The sequence below is a fragment of the Jaculus jaculus genome, chromosome 18 (assembly GCF_020740685.1).
Source record: "Jaculus jaculus isolate mJacJac1 chromosome 18, mJacJac1.mat.Y.cur, whole genome shotgun sequence".
NCBI lineage: Eukaryota > Metazoa > Chordata > Mammalia > Rodentia > Dipodidae > Jaculus > Jaculus jaculus.
Window position 1 is genome coordinate 58,731,463 of NC_059119.1, and position 18,647 is coordinate 58,750,109.

General features: G+C 41.0%; 1 protein-coding gene across 6 annotated transcripts in view; it reads right to left on the reverse strand.

Annotated features, from left to right (window-relative positions):
* Positions 1 to 18,647, reverse strand: part of LOC101606968 (WD repeat containing planar cell polarity effector) — a 262,683-nt gene that overhangs the window by 132,770 nt on the left and 111,266 nt on the right. The window lies entirely within an intron of this gene.

Here is an 18,647-nt window from a genome sequence, read left to right on the forward strand (position 1 = left end):
GTTCTCATTACTTTCCTGCCCTGTACTTTCCCAGCTGTATCACTTCACTTATATCTTGTCTAAAGCCCGGTTTTCATCCACAGCAACTCAAGTCTTTCTTAGCAGTCATTCTTTTTTTAAAAATTATTTATTTATTTATTTGAGAGCGACAGACACAGAGAGAAAGACAGATAGAGGGGGAGAGAGAGAATGGGCGCGCCAGGGCTTCCAGCCACTGCAAACAAACTCCAGACGCGTGCGCCCCCTTGTGCATCTGGCTAACGTGGGACCTGGGGAACCGAGCCTTGAACCAGGGTCCTTAGGCTTCACAGGCAAGCGCTTAACCGCTAAGCCATCTCTGCAGCCCATCATTGTTATCCTTAACAAAGTGACTAAATGCATCCTAATTTTCTGAACTCCTGCCGGCTCGGTGGCACTTCTCCTAAATCTACGCCATATCCCCGCCAGAGCCCCAACGAGTGCTTATCTTGTGATGTGTAGCCTTCTGTTTGTGTCTAGTGTTTAGTCACACAGCCTCATGTTCACTGCAAGCTTTAGAAAACCTGGCTAGTAGGTTTTGCATTGTTTTGTACCTGTGAGGGATCAAGCGAGAACTATGCTAATGGTATGCATGCCATAAGCCTTTTAAAGTTGTAAAAAGACAAAACCAGACAAAACATTGGGTGGTGGATGAAATATCATATCCTACAGAAAGCTTGAAGTGGAACCCTTAGGACATACTGTATATTTTATTTATTTATTTATTATTATTGTTACTGTTTTGTTTTGTTAAGGTAGGGTCTCACTCTGGCTCAGGCTGACCTGCAACTAACTCTGTAGTCTCAGGGCGCCCTCCATCTCAGGGCGATCCTCCTACCTCTGCCTCCCCAGTGCTGGGATTAAAGGCGTGCGCCACCACACCCAGCCATACTGTATATTTTAAACTGAAAAAAAAAAAATCAAGAAAATTGAGGAGCCAGATAATGAGGGAATCTGCTCTTACACCACGAAAACCTGGAGGAAGGGGTCCAGTCATGTGGCAGTGTGTCCTACAAGCCACAAGTTAGGCTTGAAGATCCAAAAGAAGCATCCCAGGCTTCCTCACGTCTGGAAGCTGCGAGGCACCTTACAATAGGCTCGGCCAGTCCGTCTAGAGACAGAGGAAAGGGCGAGGACGACCATGGGGCTACCTCTACTTTGCTTCAATGCTATCAACCCCAGACTACCCTAAACACGGAGCCAAGTTAGAATAGAGCTTGCTGTTGTCCAAATAACCTTTCAGATGCTCATATATGCTGATGAGGCTACTGAGCCACCTGGCTAGCCCACAAATCTCTTAATCCATCCCAACTCTGCTTCATATTGACTCATCACAAATTCATTTCTGAGATGAAGCCAAGAACCCCGGCTTCGCCTGAGTCGAGGGCTGCCACGGTGGTACTGTGCAATTGTGTCTACATCCCACGCCCACTGCCACTCACAGTTGATATCTGCCTTAGGGAGGAAGATGTCTTGCATCGAATAAGTAAAAATCCCATGCAATGGGTGGTGGTGTGAAGCACTTTCCTGCAATGCATGAGGCCCTGGGTTTGGTGCCCACCCAGGACTACAAAAACAAACAAACAAAAAATCTATAAAATTGGGGGCTGGAGAGATGGCTTAGCGGTTAAGTGCTTGCCTGTGAAGCCTAAGGACTCCGGTTCAAGGCTCGGTTCCCCAGGTCCCACGTTAGCCAGATGCACAAGGGGTCGCACGCATCTGGAGTTCGTTTGCAGAGGCTGGAAGCCCTGGCACGCCCATTCTCTCTCTCTCCCTCTACCTGTCTTTCTCTCTGTGTCCGTCGCTCTCAAATAAATAAATAAATAAAATTTAAAAAAATCTATAAAATTGTAAAAATTAACAAAAAACCCTTGGGATGCATGATTTTCCATAAAGAGTAATCCATTCAATAATAATAAGCACGTAGGGACGTCGGGTTAGCATGATGGAGTAGGAGCCTCACTGAGGAAACCTAAGGAAGGAAACGGAGGCGAGATGACATGCCATCTGCTCTTTCAAACAAAGTCAAGATGTGTGAGGCACTTGCTCAGCCAGGTGAGACCCATGCTGAGAAACAGGAGGGAGCTACTGGGAAAAGGAGCAGCTGGACAGAAGAGGGCTTCAGCTGGCCGCTGCTGGGAGGTCCTCTCCTCGCCCTGCCCAGGCTGAGCTAGCAAGAGCTCGGGCTTCTACAGGTTAGGGATTCTCCGCGGACACCACCAGGCAAATCAACGGAACCTGAAGGAATACACAACAGGGGCCAGCTACGCAGCTACAAGACGCCTCCAGACAGCTTTCCACGACGTCCCCTCAGACGCACGCCAGCGCTAGGAACACCAAGGGCCCCACGCCACCTTCCAACAGCATCCAGACCAGCTGACCCAAAAGGCTGGCCAACCTAACCAGTTTAGACAAGCCCATGATGCACCAGAGGGAACCAATTTACATCTCAACCGATGTGAGATAGAAGCTCACAGGAAAAGGTCACTGCACTGGTTCACCCAAAGCTGGGCGTACAGTTTTGAACTGGAATTGCTAACTGCACCTTCCATAAGACGGGAGATTACTATTGGGAAAAAAAAAAAAATCCAAGATACCTTCCAGTGAGTTGTTGGCCATGGAGGTCCCTGTTCCCTCCAAAACATTAGAGGCTATTGCCAAGGCCCTTGGCTTCCCATGAGTAACAGATGGTAAGACTCTATTGCTGAAGACTTCAATGCCTGGGCAGCAAGGTCACTGAGAAATCAAGCTGGTGCTGAGCTGAAAACCTTCTCCCTGTAGACCAGTCAACTGAAAGCTGGAAAAAGCTGCACTGCATGCAGCCCTATGGGAGACAGAAGTCATCAGCTGTGAAAACAGTGGACACTGGAAGCCTCAAGTTTGGCCAGATAGACCAAATGACCAAACAAGTACAACAGTGGCATGTCTGCTCTGGGGGAAACCAATTGCTTTCTAACTGGACTGGAGGCCTCCCTTATGGGAGGGAATACATGCCTGGCATTGAAAATAACCAAAAGCCTTAGGGGTATAAAGCCTGCTCTTGTTGAGCTAAGTGCATATATTATTATCACCAAACTGCCCTGAAGGCACTACACTTAATGTTCATATTCATGTATTAATGCTACTCTCACTTTTGCTTAGAGAAGCTTCTCTTTTCAGAGGGTGATGACCACTGGGATGACATAAAAGGCAACACAGTGCTGAGAAGTGACAGAGGAGTGTCCAGCACTGAAACATCTCTATCACACCCTCCAAGGCCCAGGGTCCATTGCGAAAGAGGTGCAGAAAGAACGTAAGAGCCAAAGGAAGGGCACCACTCCTTACAATGCAACTGCTCAAACAGGAATTGGCCTCGATATCCATCACTTCGCAGTGCCTAGCAATACCTTTACAAGACTCATATAATAGAGAAAAAGACAACGACATCGAAATAAAAGAGAGACTAACGGAGAGAGGAAGGGGATATGATGGAGAGTGGAGTTGTGAAGGAGAAAGTGCGGGAGGGGAGGGAATTATCATGGTTTATTGTCTGTAAGTACAGAAGTTGTCAGTAAGAAAAATTTAAAAAATAATAAAACAGGAGCTGGAGAGATGGCTTAGCAGTTAAGGGACTTGATAGCAAAGCCAAAGGACCCAGGTTCAATTCCCTAGTACCCATGTAAGGCCAGAAGCACAAGGTGGAGCTTGATTGCAGTGGCTACAGGCACTGGCACTTCCGTTCTCTCTCTTTCTTTTTCTCAAACAAATAAATAATTTAAAATTTAAAAAAAAGAAAGGGGTAGAATTAAAAACTTAGCCCACTAAGGCTAAAATATAGACTTTTTAGATCTGATGCATGCTTCATATACTTTGCCTTTTTAAAATAATTTGTGTGGTAGAGTTACCTTTGATATTTCTTAATTTTAGAGCTGTTTTTGAGGCAGGGTCTCACTAGCCCAGGCTGACCTGGAACTCAATGCAGCCATAAGCCCACAGCTAACCTCCTACTTCAGCCTCCTCAGCGATGGGAGTAAAGGAATGAGCCACCACACCTGGTTTATGGTGTGTTTTTTTTTTTTTTTTAAATCTATACTCATGGGCTGGAGGGATGGCTTAGCAATTAAGGCACTTGCCTGCAAAGCCAAAGGACACAGGTTTGACTCCCCAGGACCCACGTAAGCCAGCTACACAAAGTGGTACATGCATTTGGAGTTCATTTGCATTTCCCCCTCTCATAATCAAATAAATAACATCTCTACACACACACACACTCCATGCTGATTTTGCTTATGTTTATATATTGTTCAACTGGATTTTAGGTTTATTCTGTATTTTCATCAATCCAGTCTATTATTGAGATCTATCTAATACTTTTGCCAGATACAACTAGTTTACTTTCCCTCTCTTTACAAATTAATTTTCAGGGGCTGGAGGGATGGCTTAGCAGTTAAGGCATTTGCCTTCAAAGCCAAAGAACCCAGGTTCGATTCCCCAGGAAACACGTTAGCCAAATGCACAAGGGGGCGCAGGTGTCTGGAGTTCGTTTGCAGTGGCTGGAGGCCCTGGTGCACCCGTTCTCTCCTTCTCTCTCCCTCTTTCTCTGTCAAATAAATAACTAAATATATATATATTAAAAAATTAATTTCTACATTAACTCCTTATCCCTTCCTCTTTGTTCTCTATAACAACACCCTTCTATAGCCTCAGCAACCTCTAAAATCTGTGGAAATAACAGTACTCCAACTTCCCTCTCCCAACTACTTGTGCCATCTCTATCTTGTAAACATTAATATTAATCCTCGTCCTACCGTATACCCTTCCCACTTCTAAGTGATTAAAACCCTAGCACACTTCACACCAGCCTTGCCCCTTTACCCACCAGCATTACTGGAGCCCACAAGACCAGTGTTGTTAATTTGTTCCTAGAACATCCACAAAGCAGGCATGGTCCATCAGCTTGAGCCACTCTGGCTATTACTCTGGGAGTATGATAGTGCTCACGTCTGGCACTTGAGTTCCTACCCTGAAGAGATGAGTTATAACACACATGCCTAAGACTATACAGCTGATAAACAGAAGATCCAAGCCATGAAATAACCCAAGGTGTGAAGACCCCAAACGAGGAATGTAAGAGACAAAAAACATCAAGACAAAATAACTCCTCCAAAAGCTATAAATCCAACAGCAATGATCTCCAGTGAGACCAAATCAGATTCAATGCCAGACAGAGAATTCAAAAGAATGATTAGAAGTATGTGCAAATAAATCAAAGGAATCAAAGAAAAACTCCTGAAGGAGAATACAGAATATCAACCTAGTGAAACAAGGTTAACAGAAGATACAAGTAAGGAAACAAAAATACTGAAGAAAAGCCTATCTGAAATGCTAGAAATGAAAAACATAGTAGGTCAAATAGAAACCTCTGCACGAAGCATCACCGAACAAGGGATCCAGGCAAGGAATACCTGACCTTGAAGACAAGGTAGAGGCCTTGGAACATCTCAACAAAGAGAAAGATAAATTAATGAGAAGATAGGAGCACAAAAAATAAGACATTCTAAGTATTCTGGGCATAGTAAAAAGAGAATTTCAATCTGAATGAATAGTGAATATTTACAATAAAATCACAGAAGAAATTTCCCGAAATTAAGGGAAGAGATGCCAGTACAGATACAGGGTATATTTAGAACACCAAACAGACAAGACCAAAAAATAACCTCTCCTTGTCATATTATGGTCACACTACTAAATACACATCTAGTTTCATTCTTATACGTATAGATACCCAGTTTTCCCAGTATCCATTTGATAAAGAGGCTGGCACTTTAAAGGCAAGCCCATCAGAATGTCTTAACAAAAAAAGCGTTTAAAAACCAGAAGAGCTTAAAATGATTAAAAAAAAAAAAATGGACCCCAGCTAAAGGAATATATATATAGAAGCACTAAGCAAGCTCTACAGGAAACACTAAATGGAACCCCTTGGACAGAAGAATAGGAGAAGCCCATACACAAAGCACAATAAAGAATAAACCATGCCGGAACCAACAAAAACAGCATGGCGCTGGCACGAAAACAAACATGTAGACCCACGAAACTGAATTAGAAGACCCAGATTAAATTCAGTCAGCTACAGCCCACCTAATGTTTGACAAAATTGCCAAAAAATGAAATTCACAGGAGATAAGACAGCCTCTTTTACAAATGGGTGCTGGGAAAACTGGGTATCTAGATTAAAAGAAAGAAAGTAGATGCTTACCTTTCTCTATGCACAAGAATCAACTTCCAATGGATAAAGACCTTAGCGTTGGACCCGAAGCACTGAAACTGTAAAGGGAGATGTAGGGGAGATGCTTCAACAGGGAGACACAGGTCACAACTTTCTGAACAGAACTGCAGAGAACAAGACCACCAACCAACCAATGGGACCTCATGAAATTCAAAAGCTTTTGTGCAGCAAAGGACACTGTTAAATGAGACGGCCTGCAGAATGAGAGCAAGTCTTTTCCAAGTATACATCTAGTAGATCTTTGTATATCTAGGATATACAAAGAACTCAAAAACTAAATAAAAATAAGTCAAACAAGCCGGGCGTGGTGGCGCACTAGGGAGGCAGAGGTAGGAGGATCACCGTGAGTTTGAGGCCACCCTGAGACTACAGAGTGAATTCCAGGGCTAGGGTGAGACCCTACCTCAAAAAACTAAAAAGTAAATAACTAAATAAAATAAATAAAAACATTTTAAAAATGAAACAACCCACTCAAAAATCGACTGTAGAACTGAATCAAAAGTTCTTAACAGAATAAATACAAATTGCCAATTATGTTCAACTTCCATAGCCATCTGGGAAATGAAAAGTAAAACTGCCTTGGTAATCCATCTAACTCCTGTCAAAATGGCTATCATCAAGAAATCAAATGACAAGAAATGCTGGTAATAGTGTGGGGACAGAAGCACCCTTCTCCATTGTTGGTGGGAATGTAAACTGATACAGTCATTGTGAAAAGCAGTGTGGAAGTGCCAGAGACAGCTAAAAACGGACATACCATATGACTCAGCCCTCCAAGTGCTGGAATATCTCCTAAGAACTCTGCCTGGCACTGCAGAGATCCTTGCTCGCTCATGGTTACTGCTGCTCTAGGCACGGTAGTTAGGAGATGGGACCAGCATTGATGCCCATCCACTGATGAATGAGTAATGAAGATGTGGTCTGATAGGCAATGGAGTTCTTCCTATGTTTACAGGTTTTATTAGATTATAAATAGAACTTCAGAGAAGGAAGTAGGACAGGGCTTGTACCCAATAGGGTTCCCTGAAATGGGGAAAGCCAGAGCTCAGAGAAGGGAGGGAGAGAAAATACAGAAAGGCCCTGCCCATGAGAAGGCAGAAGAGGCATCAAGCTGGAGCTCAGCTGGAAGCCTCATCCCTGTTGACTGTCATAGTTCTGGAAAGTTCTATGCAGCCTGCTGGGGGAGAAAAGTCATCACCGGGCTTAACCGGCGGTGGAGCCTACAAGCTACACAACTGACCAGCCAGACAAAATGTGCCAACTGGCCCAATGGTGCTATGTCTATTATGGGGGGGGCAATCCAGCTGCTCTCTGAGCGAGTTCAAGTCCCTCTCCTTGGGAGGGATTTCATGCCCGGTACTGAAAACTTAGTCAAAAGCCTATGGCTGGCCAGGCGTGGTGGCGCACGCCTTTAATCCCAGCACTTGGGAGGCAGAGGTAGGAGGATTACCATGAGTTTGAGGCCACCCTGAGACTACATAGGGAATTCCAGGTCAGCCTGAGCCAGAGTGAGACCCTATCTTGAAAAACCTATGGCTGATGAGGTCCTAAGCCCCAGTTGGAATGGAAGCTACCACTTTTGTTTAGCTAAATTGATATACTATGCCCATCAAGTTACCCTCTAAATATTTATGCTTATGCCCACATATTAATGCTAACCTCACTTTTGGCCAGAGAAGCTGCTCTTTTCAGATGGCAGTAACTACTGGCAAGATTCAAAGTGAAAGGGCTGGGGAGGGGTGGCAGTGGGCTGTGCGGCACCAGGAGACAGCTTCGCCAGGCCCTCTGAGGCTCAGGGGACATTGCAGAGCAGGTAACGGGAAGACTGTGAGGGCCAAAGGCGAGGGAGGGGACCGGGGTACTTCCGGAATCCTGTCTTTGCACTCGTGACTGCTCAGTGGCTGAGGCTACATGTACAAGACCTGCATGATATGGGGAAGGGGGAATGACCCCATCAAAATAGAAGAGAGACTAGTTGCAAAGAGGGGGCTAGCAGAGGGGGAAGTCAAGAGGGGGAACAAAGAGTGGTAGGGGGGATCATGATGAGGAGACATTGTGTACGGAGATTAGAAATAAAAAAGTTTAAAATTAAAAAGGAAGATATATACTGTGCTAACCACTTTCCAAATCTCATCTTAGTCTTTTCAATGTTCCAAAGTTAGAATCATGATCTATACTCTAGACAAAAGGACAATGAGGGCCACAAGATGCTAAGAACAAGGCACACTGCCTGGTGAACACAGGTTACGTACAGTGTACATGACTCATTGTTTCTGCATGTAATTAGAGGGCAGAAGACCACGAGGAACTAGGAACACTGATATTGGAATGTATCCTCATGGAAGGAAGAAAGACAGAAAGAGGAAGGGATTCAGGGGATAAAATTAGTGGTCAGACACTGAACCCTAGGAGGAAACTTTGTTTTGCCTAACTAAGGACATGTGGAAGAAGCTGACTTTTAAGATGCTTCATCCTTAGATTGATTCAATTCGGTAGAATTAGCGAATGTGCTCTATAAATATGAATGATAAAATATCCCCAAAGGACCCAAATAGAATTGTCTCCTCAAAACAAAAATTATTCACACGTGAACTAATACTGATAGTTTAACACCCCAGTTTCTTCTCTGGTATGCCATGGGGGTTTTGAAAGTAGCACTATGTCAAGAACAGCCAGGGTTGAGACACTCAGAATGATGTTTTGTTAACATTATCCAAAATATCTATGTACTCAGGTCCAGAATTTTCTTCCAAGTTGGACCTGACACTCTAGCTATGACAAACGACCCTGAAGAGTAGAAGACATTAAGAGGATCTGCTCCTGTTTGGGCAAAAGAGAGTTTGAAGTCTTGGCCAAGCTGACCTCTTAGAATTATAGTTGGCACATCTGTAAAATAAGGATTTACTTATATATGTTGCAGGATTACTGTAAGAATTAAAAATATGCAAAGAATAGGGAAGCTCTCAATAAACACTAAACAATTCTTCCTTCACAGAAAGCACTGAGTTCTTCTGCAAGGACTGAACATAACAAAAGGAATAAAGAAAGCACTGATAACCAGATAAAATCCACACTTGGTGACTTAAAACTTTAAAAAATTATAGATGATACTTACATGCATGTCAACTGTAAATATGGAAGATAATTTTAAGCACAGAAAAGATGTAGCTTGGAGGCTAATGTTAAATGGAATTCATTTAACTGATACTGCATTTAGCATATAGTAATGGCTCAGTAAATACTATTGACAAATTAGTGGAAAATGAAAAACCAAAGACTTATAATGTGAAAAGCCAGTTGAGGGCTGGAGAGATGATTTAGTGGTGAAGGCCTGGGAAGCCTGAGGACCCATATTTGACTCTCCAGGTCCCATGTAAGCCACACACACACAAAGTGTGCAAGCATGCAAGGTTGCACATGCGTACCAGGTGGCACACGTGTTTGGCGTTTGCAGTGGCTGGAGGCCCTGGGCACACCAATTCTCTCTCTCTCATTAAAAAAAAAATATATTAAAAAAGTCCGTTGAAAGTACGATTCTGAGGCAACATGGGGGGATACAACACAGTAAAAGCATGGAGACAGAGCAGTGTTTTAGTTGACCCTCACACACGGTCAGAAGTAGCCACTGGGGGAAGACTGTGTTCCAGACATAGGTGACTCTGGCCCACTGTCTTACTGTTTGGTAAATATATAAATAGGTAAAAAACAAATTTAAAAATTCAAGCAAAGAAAGTTACTATATAAGGCCATGAAATTTCTTAATTTCAAGTATAAGCAAGCTGATCATATTAATCCAAACAGAATTGTTTTAGCCAAGTTGAAACCTTTTTAGGCTAAGCCAGCCGAAGGATCATGGAGACGTTCAACTTTCATTCTTTTTTTTTTTAGTTTTTCCAGGTAGGGTCTCACTGTAGCCCAGGCTATCCTGGAATTCACTACACAGTCTCAGGGTGGCCTCGAACTCACAGTGATCCTCCTCCCTCTGCCTCCCGAGTGCTGGGATTAAAGGTGTGTGCCATCACGCAGCCTCACTTTCATTCTTTAAAATAGAAACCAAAAACACCTAAGCTGGGAAGACAGCTAAGCAGGTGAAGGCGCCTGCTTGTAAGCTTGCCAACCCACGACTGATTCTTTTTAACACCCATGTAGAGCCAGGTGCAAACTGATGTATGAGTCTATAATCCCAATGCGCCTTCAGCAATGGAGGCAGAGCCAAGAGAATTCCAACGCACTCGTTCTCTCTACCTGCCTCTTTGTCTGTCTGTTGCTCTCAAATAAATAAATAAAAATAAGCAATAAAAAATTATCAGAGGAACCAGGCGTGGTGGTGCACACCTTTAATCCCAGAACTCGGGAGGCAGAAGTAGGAGGATTGCCGTGAGTCATAATTCAATATTACTAATGCCATCCCTGTAAAATATTATAAATTCAGAAAGAATGAAAAATAATCATAGTAAGTTAGAGTTGCTCAAAAATGGTAGGCTTCATATTTTAGCTAGAGAGCATATCTCTAGTGACTCTTTTTAAAATCATCAGCGTATAAATCAAGGCTCGATTTGCCAGGACCCACATTATTCTAAAAGCGGTCTTTTCTGGCACTTAAACTTCTACCAGTAGCTAAATCAGGTTGCTGGAAAGATTATACAGCAAAACAAGAAGTTCTTAGCTTATCACTAGGACTTATTCGGACATCTACATTTCTACCACCGCCATTCGCTTTGCAGAAACTTTTAGGAACAAAAGATAAAAAATACATTTTACTTTTGCTTCTTTTTTATGAAACACTCAAAACACAAATGAAAGTAGAAAGAAAAATATATGAAAAGCAGCTTTAAGAGATACTATCTCTTTGCCTCAATTTTAAGAATGAAATACCACATTTAACAGTTGAAGCCTGCCAGACCCCAATCTCCTTCTCTCCCTTCCCAGAGGCAACAACACTATTGTGAATTAGGTATTTACCCCTGTGGATATCACCAGTCATCAATGTAGAACAAAGAGCTCTTCTCAATGTTCTCTCTCTCTCTCTCTCTCTCTCTCAGCTGAGATATGAACCTTTGGCCTCACATATGCAAGGCAAGTGCTCTACCACTGAGCTATGTTCCCAGTCCCTCTGTTTCACAAGTTTGTATAAATGTTATCATGCTGAATTATATTGTTATTAATTTTTGTTCAGCTCTTTTGAGATGTCACACAATTGCATAGCTCTACTTTAATCCTTCTGTGTAGTATTGGACTCTCTGAGTGCACCACAAAATGTGTTTTTATTTTCCTGCTAGGAGACTTTCAAGCTTGTGAGGAAGGGGGATGTGCATGTATATATGATCAGGAAATGAAGGTAGGGCCCCCCACATGCCAGGCCAGTACTCTACCACTGAGATATGTACCCCCAGCCCTTAAGTTTGAAACAAGGTGCCTCTCAGCCGCCCAGGAACACCTTCAGTCTGTGACCCTCCTGCCACAGCCTCCTGAGTAGCTTACATTCAGGCCTCTGCTGACAGACCGGGCTTTTCTTCGGGTGCAGAATAGTGTTGTTCCCACAGAAAGCAAGAATACTTATCCCACCTTACAGCAGTTTTATGAACCACAAAAATGCCCAGTTAGCACAATCAAGTATAATACAGACTTGGGGAGAAAGGGTCCCTTGGTCTATACCGGTTATAATATTTGAGGTAATCAATTGGCCTTATTCAGTGAAAACACATCTAATTAACATAATGAAGTCAACTAGTTATAACATCTAATTTTTATATATAGTTCAAATAAAAATATGCAACGTTAGTTTCATGTGTAACGAGTTCAGTCCATGAACATTACTGTAATGTTTCTTGTACCTACTCATCACTAAGCTGGTATGATCAAAAAAGTGCTAACGCTTCGGATGTTTTTAAGTACTTTATCACTATTACAAACAGCCACGATCAACACTGCTGTGCCTGGCTCCTGACGCACGCACGTGGACTGGTTTTCCTGGAGCGGGAAGCGTCCCCGCACCTTCACTTGCATTAGTTAGCACCATGATCCTCTCCGTCAGGGTTTACTCATGTTTTCTCCAAGAAGCAGTGAATAAGAGATCCCGACTGTGCCACATATTTACTTATTTTAAATATGATCAACTCAAAACAAAATGGCAACATTTGTTTTCAAAGGGATGTAACCCCTACTTTAATGGCATTTTAATGAATTCTGACATTTGCAAGTAGGCTAAATATATGAATGGCATACAGCATAAAAAGGAAAGGTTAGAAAAATGAACATATCGTCTGCAAAGTGTGAACAATCTCTTCCCGTCGTTTTCAGTATGTGAAACTGTGCATTATTATAATTACATGTTTGTATTAATATAAGTCCTTGCGGCTGGGTAGGTGGCTCAGAAGTTAAAGGCGCTCACGCCCACATGGAAGTGGCATCTGCATCCGGAGCTTGTTTGCAGGGGTGCAAGGCCCTAGCAAGCCCATTCTCTCTCTCTTTCCCTTTCTGTCTTTCTCAAATAAAGTAAAAATTATATATGTATACATACATACACATCATACACACATATACATAATTTTCCAGTATACAGAACTACTTGCTACAAAAGTGCAATATGCAATCTATATGCCATATATCAAAAACTTGCAACCAGGTGTGGTGGCACATGCTTTTAATCCCAGCACTCAGGAGGCAGAGGTAGGAGGATCACCATGAGTTCGAGGCCACCCTGAGACTATAGTAAATTCCAGGTCAGCCTGGTCTAGAGACCCTACCTCGAAAAACCAAAAGAAAAAAAAAAAACTTGCATTATGAATCAGTAGGCAGATAGGGGGACACAGTAAAGACCCCCTGATATTCAACAAAGGGACAAAGATAAGTCTACAGAGAAAGGACAGTATTTTCAACAATGGAAAAGTATAGTTTTTCTATAACTTTTCATAAGCAAAACCATGAGTCTAAGCATAGACCTTATAAATAACAAAATTTAGGCTAAAGCTAAAGGGATTTGTCATGACGCATTAACATAGCATCCCTGCTTCTGGCAAGGCAGCAGTGGTGGTGCTGTGCTCTTTAAAATTTCTTTAAATCCTCAAATAAAAGTTTCATTTACAGTGCAAAATCAAAAATCTATAAATGGCTAGATAAGGATTAATAGACAACAGTTCATGTACCAACTACATGATAGAATAATGTATGCTAATTATAATTATTTTAAAATGAAGCAAAAATGAGCAAAACGTAGGCAAAATATTTTTAATGTGCTCAGTAATATCTGGCACTAGAGACAGTGTTAGTATGATTAGCCTGGGAATGTAGGTTTGTACTATGGGACAAAATAAAAAGCAAGTATGAGATCTTATACATTTCCTGTGTCTATCTCTACAAACTAAGAGTATTGGCAGAAATACGGCTGTAACACAGAATTTAAATTAGGAACTCTGCAGGGCTGAATTTGAGTTAATATGGACATAGTATGAACAGGTATATAAACAACCTCTCTCTACTGAAGAAATCTAGAAATAATGACCAAGCAAAAACCAACAGGCCAACATCCTTACTTGGGCTCAAAATATCAGGGAAAGCCATGTCTTAGGGGAGAAGTCGAGTTCCTTGTAGGACTGGAAATACAGAAAATAAGCATGAAACACTGACACAGAAGATCGTGGGGAAGCTAGCGGAAGTCATGACCAAAAAACCAGACAACTTATTAGTCAAATATGAGGTCAATCTAAGCTTCTAAGAGAATGCAACGGCAATTCATGAAACATAAAAAATGACTGAAAAACTATACGTTAATAATGTTATTTTAAAAACAGAAGTTTATCACATCATCAGGGAATCCGTTCGCTATCTTGACAACTCGTAAACAAGCAGACGTGCGTGCTGCTTATCTAATATACAGCAGACCACAGATGAATGAAGGTGACTCTTTATAAGAGTCTTCAAGTAACAAATGAAAAGAAGCATGTAACATTAGTTGACCTGAACATCAGTAGCTACCACCGCAGGAACAACTAGGAAAGCAAATGGACTTGAGATTATCTCCTAAGAGAAGTCTCACCCACACTGACTACTGGCTGGCAGGTCTTCAAAGGACAGCGAAGCGTGTTGAAGCATATCATGCGGGCGTGCACAAGAGCCACACTGCAGAGCACTCGACTTTCAGCAGAGGAGTTTTCAGAAAAGAATGGGATGGATGGGAACATGCAGGTTAAAAAGACTTACACTATACATTAAAATGCTCCAAATGGGTAATACTAAAGTACGGTGCCTGAGAACAAGCAATTAGGTGAAGAAAAGTATATATGCGTGTGTGTGTTTACACTATGTGTGTGTGTGTATACATATATCTCAAATGTGTATATATATATATACATATATATATATATATATATAAAGTTTTTATTTTTAGAGTAATTAAAGTCATGAGATTAGTTACTCTGGGGGAAGAGGTAGTGGCTATAATTGTGCCAGAAAACAGGGAGGTATTTCAGGGAATTGCAAAGTTGTGTTTCTCTACCTGGGTCCTGGAACCAGGGATGTGTTTGCCTTATAATAGTTCATGAAGCAATGAATCTCTTTGCTTAGTTAGCATTTACAAAACCTGGTATACCTAAAAGAGAATATGTATGTCACTTGTCAAAATGTATATAAATTCCTAAGATGTTTCCTACATATGTTGACTTGATTACATCTGTAGTATTTTCCAGACTCTTCTGTCCAATTGTACAATATTAGTGGTTGGACACATTATTACTTCATATCAATTACTACAAAAAAATCACTGCAAAAATACTTAATGCCTATGAGGAACTGAGTATAGTGCCTACTACATCAGCATGCAGTAGACAGAAGCTCAGGGCAAGCCTGGGCTACATAGCGAGTTTGAAGACAGCCTAGGCTGCATGATACACTGTCTTAAGAAAACTAAGCCATACCAAAAAAAAAATCTTATGAGATATTCCTGAAGCTCTAGCAACAGGTTTTAAAGTTGAATTGATTTGTTTACATTTTTGTGATTAATCTGGTAAACAAATTCAGGTGAACTTTCCCGAGCAGGGTATTGTCATTACTAGATTTTTAAAAAGCTAAAATAGCAGCTTAGATATAAATCATTTGCAATTAATTATTGCCAAAATGAATGAATAATTCTAGAAAGATGGTGATAACTTTGCAAAATGGAGTATAAGGGACATGAAGTAATTTTAATGAAAATAGCTACCATATTTATATGATAATCCACAATACACTGTTAAAATATATATTTGGGTTTTCAATGTAGGGTCTTGCTCTAGCCCAGGATGAACTGGAATTCACTATGTAGTCTGTGGCTGGCCTCGAACTCACAGAAATCCTCCTATCTCAGCATCCCAAGGGCTGGGATTAAAGGTGTGTGCCACCACACCTGGCTTTAAAATGTATTTTCTAATGATTAAAAAATTGGGAGGGGGGTTGGCACTATTAAGTGTTTTTCCAAAGATTTTTTTCCTTAAACTACATAATTCTCTTGATCTATACTTCTAATTAAGATATGGATTGCCAGGCTGGAGAGATGACTTAGTGGTTAAGGTGCTTGCCTACGAAGCCTACAAACCCAGGTTCAATTCCCCAGGACTCACATAAGCCAATGCACAAGGTGGCAAGTTTCTGGAGTTCATTTGCAGTGGCAAGAGGCCCTGGTGTACCCATTCTCTCTCTACCTCTGTCTCTCAAATAAATAAATAAAAATTTATAAAAAGGGGGCTGGAGAGATAGCTTAGTGGTCAAGTGCTTGCCTGTGAAGCCTAAGGACCCTGGTTCAAGGCTTTATTCCCCAGGACCCACATTAGCCAAATGCACAAGGGGTCACATGCATCTGGAGTTCGTATGCAGTGGCTGGAGGCCCTGGTGAGCCCATTCTCCCCTCCCCACCCCCATCTACCTCTTTCTCTCTGTCTGTTGCTCTCAAATAAATAAACACAAATAAACAAAAACAATTTTAAAAATTATAAGAAGGATATGGACTATTGTTTAGCTCTCTGGTGTGAAATTACACCAGTAGTTTTCTGATATCAACAAAATAAATTTTAATTGTTTGTCCTCTAAAAGATAATTCAGTCACAAAGAGCTTACTTCCATTTCCTTTCATGTTTAGATGCTTAGTAAGCCAATTTTCCACTTAGCCTCTATTGTTAAAATTCTTATATGCTTTAATATGTGGGCTTTATCCTATCTGTTATGCAAAAAAAAGATAGGAATTTTTAAAAACTTTTTGTACAACAGAATTACCTTGGAAACCTGTGAAAGATTATTGATGTCTCCTCCTGACCAGAGATTCAGAGGGAAGTAGCCTAGGCGGGCCCCTTCTGAAAGTTCTGCTCTGCATATTGCCCAGGACAGAAACAATTGTTCCAGGACCACTGTCCAAACAAAACGTTACTATTTTTCTGATGGAATTTGGATGGGAAATGGTTTTTAAAGATTTTATAGCTTAACAGATCCAAAGATTATATTATAAAGCGGCTATCTCTCTCTCATTTTTTATCCCTCCCTTCTTTACTTTTCTTTAGTTTTGGCTAGAATTTTAGGGCTCACATATTATTATTACTATTATTTTATTTAGATGATTAGTTCAAGAAGTTCTCTGGCTGCCAGTGAAAATATTAAAGGTATAATGCTTGAATTCTGGTTGCTCTAGTTAATGATTTTCTAAAAAAAAAGTTATATCACAGATAAAATTTTTATGCACATAAGTATAAAACAATTACTCGCTATATATTTCTTTCAAAAAACATTCACATTTTACATATTGTTGTTCACAAGAGTTTATGAAAGACAATTTTTCAAAATTTTTCCAATAGTAATATTTTGTTTAAAATAAGTTAAAAAGGATCACTTATGAAACAAAAATCCTTGACAAGAAAACGGATACCATAAGAAATTAGAAATGAAGGGGAATATTATGATTAAAACACAAATTATGGAAGAACTCAACAAAAAATAGAGTCCTCCCCCAGAAAAAAAAGACATTTTTTAGTAAATTTTTAAAAATACTTTATTTCCTTTGGTACCATTTCAAAGAGGACTAAAAGGAAAATCTAGCTATATAACTCTGCAGTGTTAGTACACTTTTGGCACTGAACCTAGAATAGATCACTTTTAAAAGGTAGAATTATGCACTAACCTCATATAGGAGCACATTGTGAAACGCCTTTTCTCTTTCTTTCTTATTGTCTAAGCAGAATCACTCTGCTGGCCATCGCTAGCGCTTATGGGCACTTTACCTGTAGTACAGCGATGCTTTCACACAGGTATGAGTTTTTGTATTTGCCTCTCACTGGTAAACATGTGGGTTCTTACAGGCAAAGTAGTTTCTTATTCATATCTACTAGGATGAAATACAGTGCTTATGCATGGTGACGCTCAGTAGCTGCTGAATGGAAGGGCTAATAAGCCCATGAGTACATTCACATGGCTAAAGCATAGGTTCATGTAAGAAACAGACACTGGAGGGCTGGAGAGATGGCTTAGCGGTTAAGCGCTTGCCTGTGAAGCCTAAGGACCCTGGTTCGAGGCTCGGTTCCCCAGGTCCCACGTTAGCCAGATGCACAAGGGGGCACACGTTCGTTTGCAGAGGCTGGAAGCCCTGGCACGCCCATTCTCTCTCTCTCCCGCTATCTGTCTTTCTCTCTGTGTCTGTCACTCTCAAATAAATAAATAAAAAAAAAATTAAAAAAAAAAGAAACAGACACTGGAAAGGTGGGTCAAGGCCCACCATTGTGGGCTGCTCAGTGCCAAGGTCGAGTTTGGGTTCCCATCTATTGCAGACATTTGAGGAGGAAATGACAAAATCCTATCTATGCTTCAGAATCCATAGAAGCACAATTTAGAGAGCTGTCAGCAGCCTGGGCATAACCTATCCAGTTTAAATGTATTCTTTTGAAAGTAAGACAATTAATTTAGGATTAAAAAAAAAAAGGAAAACCTAGAGCATAGGACTAGTGAGAAGCAGGCAGAAACTTAGAGTGGCTAAACTTGATTAAGGCCAGACAGGTACTATAGGGTATAAATGCCAGGTAAACCTAGTTCCTTCAACTCCAAAGACCATGATCCAGATGGCTCAGACCACAAAGGATGCTGACCAAGGATGTCCAATCTTTTGCCTTCTCTTGGTCACATTTGATAAGTAAGTGTCTTGAGTCACTACACATTAAAGACCAGAGCTACACCATTTTAGGAAACTATTTTCAAATAAAATTACTTGGTAAATGTATAACTGAAAGCTGATTTAATTATTTTCTTCTTTTATGACAGAATATTTAATAATACTTAAATTCACATTAGCTTAATTATATTAAGTCATCTCGATGACACCTTTTGTTCAATGACCTTCTGAACCCCCAATCAATAA